The sequence below is a fragment of the Panthera leo genome, chromosome D4, assembly GCF_018350215.1.
Source record: "Panthera leo isolate Ple1 chromosome D4, P.leo_Ple1_pat1.1, whole genome shotgun sequence".
NCBI classification, from domain to species: Eukaryota; Metazoa; Chordata; class Mammalia; order Carnivora; family Felidae; genus Panthera; species Panthera leo.
This window is the reverse complement of record NC_056691.1, coordinates 31,802,754-31,816,748: the sequence shown is the minus strand read 5'-3', so window position 1 is coordinate 31,816,748 and position 13,995 is coordinate 31,802,754.

Below are 13,995 nucleotides of genomic sequence, written 5' to 3'. Positions count from 1 at the left end.
AGCAGGAAGGAATGAACTAGTCATGGAGCCTTGACTCCTTCATATACTTAATAAAAAAATTATTAAAAGTGCCAGGCACTGTGTTAGGTACTGGTTATACAGAGATGAAGGCATAAGAATGACTTTGTTGATGACATAGAGGAAAAGAATGCATTTAGTCAGAGTTGTGTTAAGTTTGAACAATCTAAAGTACATCTAAATGGTAGTGTCCCATAGGCAATAGGAAGCACAGTTGGCCTTTAATCAGAAAAGATATCTTGTCTAAAAAGTTACCAGTCCTTAAAAGAAGAGCTAAACTTCTGGGAGCTAATGGCCTTGTGTGGGGTGGGGTCTAGTTGGGGGCTGGCAATGTGGAGTGAGGAATGAGAGGGTCAAATGTTTGAGATTCCTTGAGACCTTGTTAACCACTCCATTCCCAACCAGATTCCCTGCCAGATGTTCTGACTACCTTCTATTTACTCTATTAGTGAAAGGGGGAGATTATTCCTTGCCCTAAGTAGTATGAGATGCCCAAACACGCAATGCCTGACATGATCAGATGAGATCAGCAATAGTTTATTAGTCACATATACTCACAGCCTGGGGAGAGGAGGACACCATATGCCAGGGCCCACAGGGGTTTCTCTTGGGAGCAGAGTGAACCAGCAGGGGCTATGGGAGGCAAGATTTATAATGACAAGACAGTGAGGTGACCTTTGATCCCTGTTGGAGGGTGTGGTTTATTTGAATAGTAACTTGGGCTGTCAAAGAGATGAAACCTGTTAGGTTGAAGAGCCGGGTAGTGTGTAGCTAGCTGGGCTGACAGGTGAGCTAGCTGGGTGGGGAGCAAGGGAACTCATGGTAGGCCTTTGGGATTCTGTGAGGCTTAAAGCTGTCAAGGCAGCACATGGAATTTCGGATTTTACAATTCACCAGCATACATGGGAAGTGCACTTCAACAACCGTCTTCTTTTAAGGGAGTTTATCTGGGCTAAAGCCTTCTTGTTCTCTTTTGGTTTTCATTGCACAGCCTGATATCTCTCTGCCACCTGTTAGAAATAAGCCCATCGACACAACCAAAGAAGGGACACAGAGGGAGCACAGTGAAGGGAGGCTTTAATCAACGTTCTTGCAAGAGCAGGTGTCTGATGAACAGGCACACTTAGGGCAGTTACAGCAGACAATTTATCTCCTAGCATGCAAGTCCCTCCCCTGGTTCCTCTTTGGCTGAGTACTACAGAGGTTACAGCCTTACCCATGATGAGGTTTTGGGGTGATGGTGGGGGGTCCAGAGCCAATGACCAAGAAATAATTCTTGAAGATGTCTTTGGTGCAAAAAGGTGATTTTATTAAAGCACAGGATCAGGACCCATGGGCAGAAAGAGTTGCGCTGGGGTTGTGAAGAATGGCTGGTTTTATACTATGGAGTTGGGGAGGTAAAGTCAAAAGGGAGGCTTCCAGAGGGACTTTGATATGCTAAAGAGAACTCTTAAGATACCTGAGGCCTTGCTATTGTTAAGCTAAGGTTATTTTCCTTCTGGTAAGGCATTAACATTAGGACGGTAGGGAGTTCCTGGAGAAATTTTATACTCTATTTGCCTCAAGTATTTGTCAATGGGCTGCAGGTCACCAGAAAATTTAATTTTACCTGCCATTTCCTTCTTGCCTTTGTTCTCCATATCACTATGGAGGGGTGATGTTGGGGCTCCAGGAAACTGAGTCCATAGGTTTCTGGAGATTAGGCTTTTTCTTGCCTAATAAGATTGCCTTTTTCTTGTAATTTATTAAGATAAAATCATGGAGACCAATGTCCTGTATGACTATGATCTCTATCAGTTGGCCATTTGTTTTCTCTCCTTTCCTTTGTCCTGGGGCAGACAGGAGTGCCTGAAAAATATCACACATCCCACCTGGAGGGGGGGAGGGGGTTGGGTGTGCTAGCTTGCACTTTGTCAGCCCACCCCATGCTCCCTTATCACCTGGATGTCACCCATGCCAATGTAAGACAAAAAGTAGTCTGATTGGAACAAATGTACATTCACTATGGTGACACAGAGATTTTCAGTCCTTCTTCCCTTTGTTCTTTGGTGCATGCTCATTGCAAAGCCCATGAAAATAAACCCGGGAAAATAAGTCCACGAAACAGAGAGGGGAAGAAGAACCAGGAAGTGAAGGGTCTAAGTGTTTGGGACTCCACTGTGGTGGGGAGAAGTTGTACATATTTCCAATAGGTTGTAAACCTACTGTTAACTAGACAGCACAGCTTTTATTTGGTATTTCTGAAAATGAATCATCTCCCTTCTCACACTGTTATGGAATCAGGCTGGAATGCTGGCAGAAAAACCAAGCAGCACTTGGAGACCCTGGTGGACTGGAGATTTACTTAACACCAGCGGGCTCAGAGGAGATCGTTTCTCCAAAGATCTGAGCCCTGAATGCGAACGGGAAGGGTAATTTATAATTATCAGCCTTCATATTTGTGTGTGCGTGTGTGTGGGGGGGGGGTGGGTTTCGCGCGGGCAGCAAAGGAAGAAGAGCTCGGAGGAAGGGGTCTCTAAGCTAGAGACCAGAGTTTGTTTTAGTCCAATCAGCCATCTTTGGTGTACATTATCCACTTCTCCAACATTCCCCCCTTTGATGCCTTAAAAAAAAAAACTTTTAATAGGCATCACCTTTCAGTTTTACAGGTTGGTACTCTCAGAAGGCTAAGATATGTGCAGTAGTTTGGCAAGCAACAGTGTTTTCAATAAAACATACCATGGCATTCAGTATACAGGGGCCGATGGATACAAGTAAAATTATGGAGAGGAGGGGCCCCGCCAGGGCAGGAAGCAGGATGCCCAATCTGTGAGATTCCATCCTTTCCATTGATTGATATTTTCCTATTGTTTATGTTGAATTCTTTCCTTGAATTTCTTAACCTTAGTTGTAACTATTCTTGACTGGTTTAGGAGATAGCAACATTCCTCCCCCAGAAAGATGCAAGTCCCTCCTTTTTCTGAAGTGAGGAGGTCGAGGGCTCACCTATTTTGGAGGGTCACCACCGCCAAAGAGTTTATTTGGCTTTGTAAGTTTACCAGAGAATCTGCCACCTGTTCCATGTCTTCATTTAGCTCTTGAGATAGTCTATGGTATAGTCCCACGGATGAACCTATGCCCCCTATTCCAGTTCCTATTCCTGTCTCAATTTCTGCTCATATCAGAACAGGTAGCAGGACTGCCTGTTTAGTCTGGGACTTGGGGCTAAAGGCAGTTAGGAGCTGATCTTCAGTGTATACAGATATCTCTGGGGTTAGGAAGACAGAATAACATATCTGAGTCCAGTTGGCTTCTAAGCATTGGTAGGCTGAATTAGAACATAGATAGAACACCCTAGGGGATGAACATAGGGTTGTATTCCTCTTTAAGGTTATATTTCTTCATTATAGAGAGGTACCATTCATACCCTCAGGGACTGTACAGATTAGATTGTTGGCATTTGTGAAACAGAGCCCAGTGGTCAGGGTCCAATTAAGACAGAAGTGTTGGATTTGAGATTTTCAGGAGCTTCCCAGGTCAAAGGGATAGGAGTGGCTAAGTAAGCCCTCCAGCTGAGGGGCAAACACATCCAGCAGGTAGGGGTGTGATCATCTATTTGATGGAGGACTTTAGAGTAGTGTTAGTCCAAAGCTGGAGTGGGGAATTGGTAAGCATCTGACTGAGGGCTGAAAGCCTCAAACACTGGTAGGCTGCTGGGGGAGTGGTCGCCTTTATGGTTTATATTACCCTATCCTGGGTATATTTTATAAACTTTTGAAGGGCCCTGTCTTGCATTCCTCCCCTGTCTGAGATCCCCCATTGAGGAAGCTAAGTGTAACAAGCTTCCCTCTCTGGAGGCCCTTGTTGTGACATGGATTTCTGACATTTTGGGTTATCCCCATGGTCCAAACCTTAGTCCTTGGGGCCCCGGGGGGCCTGACAGATAGTGGGTGTTTTTCCCTTGTAGCAATCTTTGTGGAGGGAGGTGAAGGTGCTGAACGACCTTGACCCCCTTATTGTCATATAACAATCCTGGGGGCAAAGTGGGTAAGTGGCAGTTGTGAAAGTGAGAGAGGTTATCATAATATACAGACAATACTTAATAATCCTCCCATCTAGAGGAGGTGTGTGAGATCCAGCATACATCTTTTGTCCCATGTCCAGCTTGTTGGTGCAGTCTCTATCAGCCCAACAGTAAGAAGATCAGGGCTATGACACCAGTGAAAGGTAAGGGCTGGCAGAGTTGTATCCAAATCCCTGGGTTCGGTGCATATATTGATTCCTCAAGCTTCTGCCATGCACAGGCCAGCCAACTTCCAGGGTGTGGTTGGAGCAGGGCTGGAGATCTCAGGGGCCAGTGTCTTTTTGAGGGTCAGTTTAAGTGGGTTGCCTGGATCACTTTGCCAGGTTGAAGGTTCCTCTGAGTTGGCCTTCTTAGCTCTGGAGTGATGAACCCATGGGGTGATACCTGAAACTGAATCCTCTATTTGGTTGTATGTCTGTAAAGTCCACCTCCAAGTCTTCCAAAGGGATAGGTTTCTGGTAACTGTCAGATCAGGTTTAGGGAAGATATGGTTTGCATATTTAGAGATCCATAGTGTTTTTCAGTTGTTTAAATAATCATATGTCCATAGGGTCTTATTATTATCCCCATAGTATAACAAGCACAGAAGATTGCCTATATATGAAATACTGTGACAATTTTCTGAAGTTTATCTCAAGTTGTCTAGTTTAGGCAAACAACAAACATTTAAAGGCAATCATAACTAGAATTTAACATCCATAACGATGCATTGTTGAAACATAGTTGTTCTCTCTAAACACCCCCCCCCCTTTCCAGAGATAGCCAAATTGAGACCAATGCATTTGTAGAACAAATCCAGTCTTAACAAATCTGGCCTAATTATTTACATAAGCTCAGCAAGAATAGCGATTGATTGTGAGGATCTTTTAAAGTTTGCTTTGTTGGAACCTTTTATAAGGAATCTCCAGGTTGAACTTTTAGTAGCCTCTCCAGGCCAGAAGTCAAGCCAAATACATGCCATCAGACAGGCCTGCAATACCTGTAGAATTGGGCGAATTCCTCTTCATGAGGTCCCCAAGATATCCTGAGGTTCCTGCACCTGCCAGGAAGTGACCTTCTTTACTTACCCGGTGAGGCTGCTGGGAACTCTGTAAGCAGGGACCAGGCCAACACTTCCAAGGGGCTTTATGGCTCCATGTTTTATAAAGCCAACCCTAATTCCTTAAAGCTGTCTGGTCATATCTGAGTCTATGAATGTCATCCTCAAATATGACATTCCAGTCAAAGCCTTGGTAAAATAACCAGTATTTCCAAATGGTGACCTGTTATAAGATGAACAGATTCTTATTGAACTTTTGCAAACAATTGTAATTGCCATGAAAGAAAGAATACTCATTGAGAGTTTTGAATTTCAGGGGAATTATGTAGAGAGAAAAGATAAATGCTTCAGTTTACAAATGCATACTTTATGACATTTTTATATATCATAGTTATCTTAAGAGAAAGTTTCCTTAATCTGGAAGAGGAAACATTAGGGAACCAACAATATTTTTAACAAGAATCACAAAACTATAATCTTCCTCAGTTCATTTAATCTCATGTTCCTAATTCTTATTCAATTTGAATGCAGCTTTTTAGTTATGGAAATTTTTACCCATTTTAGTATTAATCTTAAGGATGTTGAATACCTGTATTTGTCCCCAAATTCCTTTTTATAAATCTTCTTGAAGAAGAGACATGTTTTGTGAGAGAATAAGAACAATTATAAATGGCAAAATCTCAGAAATAGACATCATTAAAGATCTGATGAGAGTTCATTATGATGCAATTGACAAAGAAATTCGGTTATTTCTGTGACACATAACATCTCAAGTAATCAGAATATTAAGTGATGACCTTATATCAAAACATTAAAATTTTAGGAATTGCATATATTCAGGCAGTTACAGCATTTACCTGTGCAATACAATCTAAGGTTTACTATTGTATGACAGAGCTTTTCCAAGTAACTTGACATCCCAAATAAAAGAGCCTAATTGGTCAAGAAGACTTCGTTTACCATTTAAATCCTGAGAAGTTTGTTAAAACCCCAAAAGTCATAAGTGCATCCTAAATAGGATTACAGATCATTACAAATCTTACAATTTTATATATTCAACCAAAGTGGCAATAAAAGATCCCAAAGGTGAATGTATAGCATTATACAGTTGTTATCAAAACCTAGCTCCTTTAACATTCAGAAGTTTTAACTAAGTAATCAAAGACCTGATAGAGATGAGACCTAAAACTTTGATTTTCCTGGAGGATAAACCTTTGTTTGCATTGTCTTATCAAAAGCAGATCAACAGTTTAAGAAAACTTTGTCATTTGAGCAGAGAGAAAAGCAGGATTTCAACCTTATAATAGTGTACTTTTAAACTTCCATTCATCTCAACCTTCTATAACTTTCTTTTGCTTCTAAATTTTGTCCCAAAGACATTTCTTTCCAAATAACCAGTTTCATTCAGGACAAAATTATTTTCTTCTACCCTCGAAGAAACTGTATTTCCATTCCTTATATCTTTCTTATATACCTCCTATTTTCCTACATACAGAGTTGCTTTCTTTATTTTCATCAGTCTTAAGTATATTTAGCAAAATTTAAACTCTTAGGAAACTTTAGTCTCCAAATGAGGACTTGGTAACCAATTAAGAGGTGTTTAATCAGAATTTTTTTAGACGGTAAATTCATTAATCAATTAAGTACAAAGCATGCTTTCCAATAGGTCTGAATAGCCTTAATTTCTCAGCAATAAGAAGTTAAAAACACAAACCTATGTTCAATAATCAAAGCTTTAGCATTACATACTATTTGGAAAGTTTCAGGTTGCCAAGGACCTTGAAAGTTATCTTAACAATTACCCATGAAAACTTTGAGACAAACAAAATTAACTATCATTAACAAACTGCAACAGAAATAACATGAGCTTATTTGACCTTTGCTGATAACTTTAAAGACAGGTCCAATAAACTTAGATTAGTTTAAACATCGAATATGTTTAACTGCATCCACCTAAAAGTCAATCAACTTTTCCCCATTGTCAATTTTCATTTGGGGCACCAGTGGAGATATCTGAAATGGGTGGTCCAAGGAGGGTGCACTTTGCTCCTTGACTTGGAGGGTGGGAGGAGGAACCAATGGTGCCTGAGACACTGAGGATGGTATAGGACCACACCCAAGTTGGTGCAGAAACATGAGGGGAAGGGGAAGGCAGAAGCAGCAACTTCTTGGGAATATTCCTTAAAGTCCCTGTCCTGAGGTAGACTAACCACAGTTGGCTCCAACTATAGCTTTTAACCCGGGAAATGAGGGAGAATCCCTCACATCTATTAAGCAGAGGAACAGGGAGAGAGAGTCAGTGCCCCCTTTTAGTCTGGTTCTGTCTCAGCTAGACCAACAAGGTCCCCTTCTGGAGGTTCCTCCTGATTTCCGCTGGGTTTTGGGGACTTTCCCTGGTTGGGACACTTATTCTTTTTAATGTCCTTTCCCCTTGCAGTAGGTTCATTGACCCCTTGCTAAGAATGTTCTGGGCATCCCCCCTTGCTACTGGGCATATTTATGGCTTTGTCAGACCCCTGCTCTGATCTTCCTGAGAGCCTCTTGATATCAGTGGATGTGGACTGGCATCTGGAGAGCGCCTGCCCCTGATGGAGGGCGCCTGTGCTTGGCCTAGGGTGCAATCTGGCCATGAGCCTTGTGGGGGAGGGTTCTCTGGCCTGGAAGGGGAGGAGAAATGGGCGGCTGCTGCAGCAGCAGCAGCGCTCTGGCTGGGGCAGCAGTGGCAGCAGTCCACCAGGGGAGGAGTTTCAAGCTCGGGAGGGGGGAGGGAGCCTAAAGAGTCATGAAGAGGGTAACATTAGGGGAGCGGTGGGTCGCTCCTTTGGCTCCCTGGGTGAGTCTCCGGATAAAGCAGCTAAAACCTTTACCTGGCTCTCCTTGTTCTGTCCCAACCCCACAATGTTCCTGTGAGGCAGAGTCACAAAGACAGAGGGACAGGGGCATCCCCTCCAGTGAGGAGACCAGCCAGATGCCCGCCTGGCTGTGTCTTGAAGGAAACTAGGCGACGCTCAGCCCACAGGTCCCAGCCCTGCCACCCACAATCAGAAACCATTCTGATATCGCCACACCGAGTGCCATCCATCATGGAATCACAGATGGGCCCACTCAGACTCCATGCCCCCCTGGGGACCCCAAGGGCACCTGCCTGTGGAGCCACAGAATCTAACTCAGCAGGCAAGCTAGACCGAGTCACACATTCACATTCACATACACACCAGAGGTTATTATATTCCCTACCATAAAATCCCTACCTGTGAGACTTCTGAAGTCTCAGGTAGTGATCAGGTCCCCCTTCCACTCTTGCAAGTAGGCCTGACTAGATTGGGCCCCAGCCTTACGGTTCGACGGTGGGGTCCAGGTCCTCACCTGCCAAGTATCCTCAAGTCTGGTGGGAACGGTGGAGTGGGCCGGCCTGAAGGGGACAGAGAAGGAGACTGCTGAAATTTAGGCAGGGTGCACACTCTCCCTTGTGATCCCTCATTCTGTAACTGCCTCGCTCTTCTCCCAAACTGGTGGCAACAATGGGCCAGCGCTGTTGGGTTTCCCAGTCAGGGAACCAAATTTGTTATGGAATCAGGCTGAAACTCTGGCAGAAAAACCAAGTGGCTCTCAGAGACCTTGGTGGATTGGAGATTTATTTAACACCAGCGGGCTCAGAGGAGACCGTTTCTCCAAAGATCTGAGCTCCGAATGCGACCGGGAAGGGTAATTTATAGTTATCAGCCTCTATATTTGTGTGTGTGGGGGGGGGGGGGGATGGTTTTCCCATGCACACAGCAAAGGAAGAAGAGCCCAGAGGAGGGGTCTCTAAGCTAGAGACCAGAGTTTGTTTTAGTCCAATCAGCCATCTTTAGTGTACTTTATCCACTTCTCCAACAACACCACCGGCCTTCTCTCTCTCTCTCTCTCTCTCTCTCTCTCTCTCACACACACACACACACACACACACACGCGCACACACTTTTATATTGACAATAGGTTTGGATAGTCCTCCTTGATGTGGGAAACAAAGGCAAAAGGAACTGTAGATAAAATTAAATTTCCATTTAACCCACAGCCCATTGGCGTATAACTTGAGACAGGCAGAGTATGACATTCTTCCAGGAACTCCAGCTGTCTTAATGTTAATGCTTTGCTAGAGGGAAAAACAACCTTAGCTTGACAATATCTAGGCTTCCAGGATCCTGTGAGTCTTATTTAACATATGAAAGCCCCTTTTGAAACTTCCCTTTGCCTTTACCTCCTCCAACTCCCAAATGTATAATCAGTTATTCCTCACAACCTCATGCAGCTCTTTCTGCCCACAGGTCCTGTCCCTGTGCTTTAATAAAATCACCTTTTTGCAGCAAAGACATCTCAAGAATTCTTTCTTGGTCCCTGGGTCTGAACACCAACACTTCAAACCACATCACTCATGGCTGTAAATTCAGCTGGCAGTCAGGTTACCACCCCAGACTGTAGAAGAAAGTGTCTTGTGTTTCTTAAATGATCCATATACTCAGACGTGGTATTCCCAGCCTGGGTCTAGGATCTAAGTAAGCTCTTGCTTATCTGAGAAAGTGGGTCTCATATTCTTATATAGAAACACAAATACTCAAGATGGCAGAGAGAAAAAGAGCATGTTTAAGGAAGCGAAGAAGAGTGGTAAGAGAAGTTGGAAGAGAAGCTGGGGAGGTATATCAGAGAAATCAAACTAAAAGAGACTACCCAATAAGAATGGGGTGGTTGAGAAGAACACATGCTGCTGGGAGCAGTGGAAGAAATGGACTGAAAAGTGAATATTGGATTTTTCATTTCAGATGTATTCATGCTACCTTGTTAGAACAGTTTTGATAGAATATGTGTGTAAAGATATGTGTGGGGAAGAGTAAGGGGAGGGGTAGGAGAAAGAAAGATGAAACCGAACAGTGAATTCAGAGAGAATGGATACTAAGGTATTTATGGGAGAAATTACATCCTTCAAATACTCCAGCAACAACATCAAAATTTTAGTGGGATTGGAATGGGGAATTAACTAAATAAGAATGGAGGATTATTGATTATTCTCCATTAGAGCTATCTGATGGGTCCTCATTATTCTATTATGAGACTACTTTTTAAGCTTATGATGTGTTTGAAATGGTCAATAATAAATGTCTGAGTGTTTCTTGAGGACCAGAAGGGGCCATGCAGGAGAGAAAGCCATCAAGGGGACATTTGTGAGAGGGCAAGGAGACCCCAGTGGAAAAAAGATAAAGGTGTATCAGCTAATGACAAGGGGCTGAGGAAGAAACTGTAATATATTCCAACACTTCTAACCCTACAACCTGTTTAGGAGAGCAGCAGTAGAGAGGAGCCCAGCAGGAGATCTTTAAAGGGCACTTTGAAAGAAAGTATCAACTTTAATCATCTGCCAGTCTGGTTCAGGGATATATCAGCTTTAATTGTCTACTAAGACTGGCAAACTTGAAGCCATACAAGTAAATAAAGAACTGTTTTATCTCTTCACCTCTCCTCTCTTCTTCATTCTGTCTGTTCCCCGCTCCCCACCCAACTTTAATCCCTAGGGAGAGCAAGTCTTCAGGTAGCAAGTGAAGGAGAATGTAACCAGAAGGCCAAGTCCCTTTCCTCACCCCAACTTGAAGCAGGATTTTGGGGTGGGGGGAGGAAGGGTAGGGGTGGGGAAAAGATGTGATGCTAAATTAAGTTCAGAGATTTGAGTATTGCACTGAACTGGACATTCTAATTATTGTATTGAGGCTGTTTGCAATGTAATATGACAATAGGACTGTCTATCAAGAATAAGTGGAAAAGTGTAAGAGGTAGGATTGAATTAAGGGATGGTGGAAGACAACTAATGTTTTGATCACCAATTATACTTAAGGTTGTGGACTACACCATTTTTATTTCTGGTTTTATTTCCTTATCATGATCATTTCAGCTCACACTCAAACTATTCCAACAAACCCATTCTCTTCCTTACCACTAATTCCTGTTTCCCACCTCCTCATTTCTGTTTCTGGCGACTTCATTTTTCCCAGTCTCTCAGGCTCAATATCTAGGAATTAATTTTGATTCTTCAGCCATCAGGTGTATTGATTTTTCTTTCTCATTAGGTTCTCTGACTCCACCACTCACTGACTGTGGGCCTGGCATAAACTAGGAGATGTGTTCTAGGATGTCTACAACTCAGCCATTTCAATTGGTAGTCCCTGATGAAGGTGTTCATATCTATATTATGAGAATGCGACCCCATGGCCATAGTGACTGGATGGACCAGCAGTCAAGTACAGCTTGATAGGTAGATATACTGGGGCAATATGATTCTCTTTCAAGAATGTGAACCAATACCAGTTTTTGTTGTTGTTGTTGTTGTTGTTGTTGTTGAACAACTTTGAGAAGGTTTTTATTCCTAATGGCCAAACTAGGTCTGAAAGGAAGAGAGTCAACATTTAATCCCTCTGAGCCTTAATCTTCATATTTATAACATTTAATCCCTGCTCTATTATTTATACTAGTAGTGGCAAACTAAGTAGCTTACTACTTCTAAACAAGGTCATTTTAATTTAAAAAATTTTTAATGCTTTAATTTAAATTCCAGTTAGTTAACATACAGTAATACTAGTTTCAGGTGTACAATATAGTGATTCAACACTTCCATACAACACCCAGTGTGCATCACAAGTTCAGCAAAGGAAACAATCAGCAAAACTAAAAAGCAACCTATAGAATGGGAGAAGATATATGCAAATGACATATCTGATAAAGGGTTAGTAATCAAAATCTATAAAGAACTTAGCAAACTCAACACCTTGAAATTGAATAATCCAGTTAAAAAATGAGCAGAAGACATTTTTCCAAAGAAGACATCCAGATGTCCAACACACACATGAAAAGATGCTCAACATCACTTATCATCAGGGAAATGCAAATCAAAACTACAATGAGATACCATCTCACACCTGTTAGAATGGCTAAACTCAACAACACCAGAAAGAACAGGTGTTGGTGAGGATGTGGGAATAGGGAACCCTCTTGTATTGTTGGTGGGAATGCAAATTGGTGCAGGTAGCCTGGAAAACAGTATAGAGGTTCCTCAAAAAAGTTTAAAAAATTGTTACAATCCAGCAATTGCACTACTAGGTATTTACCCAAAGAATACAAAAATAACTAATTCAAAGGGATACATGCACCCTGATGTTTATAGCAGTGTTATCTACAATAGCCAAATTATGGAAACAGCCAAGTGTGTCCATTGATGGATGACTGGATAAAGAAGATGTCACACACACACACACACACACACACAAGCACACAAACTGGAATATTACTTAGCTATAAAAAAGAATGAAATCTTGCCATTTGCAATGACACGGATGGAGCCAGAGAGTATTAAGCTAAGTGAAATAAGTCAAGCAGAGAAAGACAAATACCAAACAGGGTCATTTTTAAAAACTATGTGTAATTCACAATATAAAATTCACAATTTTAAGCTGTACATTTCAGATGTTTTTATTGTATTCACAATATTGTGGAGCCATCCCTGTCTCACTCCAGAACATTTTTATCATTCCAGAAAGAAATTTCATACCTGTTAGCAACCACTTCTCATTCTCTTCTCCACTGGCCTTGGCCCACACCCCCTTTCACTGCAAACCACTAATTTTCTGTTTCTGTGGATTTGACTATTCTGGGTATTTCATATAAATGAAACCACATACTATGTGGCCTTTTGTGTCTGGCTTCTTTCCCTTAGCATAATGCTTTCAAAGTTTATCTATGTTGTAGCATCTATTGGTACTTTATTCCTTTTTGAGACTGAATAATATTCCATTGTATGGTTATTATCTGTTGATGGACATTTCTATTTTTGGGCTACTATAAACAGTGCTGTTATGAGCATTTGTGTACAAGTTTTTTGTGTGAATATGTTCCCATTTCTCTATGGTATACACCTAGGAGTAGAATTTGGGTCAAATAGTAACTATGTTTAACTTTTTGAGGAATAAACAAACTTTTCTATACTGGTTGTACCATTTCACTTCTTCACAAATATTGTATGAAGGTCTTAATTTTTCCATATTCTTGCCAACACTTGTTATTTTCCTTTTTTAACCACCCCCCCCGCCTTGATAGGTATAAAGTGTTTTTTTATTAATTTTCTTTTCAATCAATTTCATTTTCAAAATGGAAAAAACTATTTTTCTCACTATCTTTGCTCATTGTAATGAATTCAGGTAATGCAGTTAGCTATCAAGATAAGCTAATATCAAGATAAAAATAAAAATTGTCCACAACTCCATCAATCCAATGATAGCAACTGTTAGCTTTTGGAGGAGGGCAATAGTTTGAAGTGCTATCTCATCTAGGTCTTGGAAATACCTACACTGTGGAATATATCTCTGTATGAACTGAAGTTCTTGTTTGCCAGAGTTCTAAATAAATACTACCCAATTTTTGGAAATTATCCATTTCCACCCCTACCTCCTGTTTACACAATCTTGAGATAATTGCTTAGAAACAGTTTTATTTAGTCAAATGCTTCTCCCATCCAGATTATGTCTGAAAAGTGAGAAGAAGAATAACCATGTATTGAATTTTTGTGAGACAACAGGCATGGCATTAAGGCACCTTCATTGTATTACCTTATTTAATATTCAGAACAGCTTTGTGCGACAGATCTTATTGTCATTCCCCTTCACAGACTGAAACAGATGCTGAATGATGTTAAAAGTAACTTACTGATAAATCTAAGGCCATGATTTTCCAACCTGGATCTGAGAACCAAAAAACTAGTTTTCGTGTTGTTGTGTTGTTGTTCAGTTCAACATGCAACATCATTTGGTGGGTTACTTCTTTATTCTATTGCAGTTTTTATTAATTCAGTTAATCACGT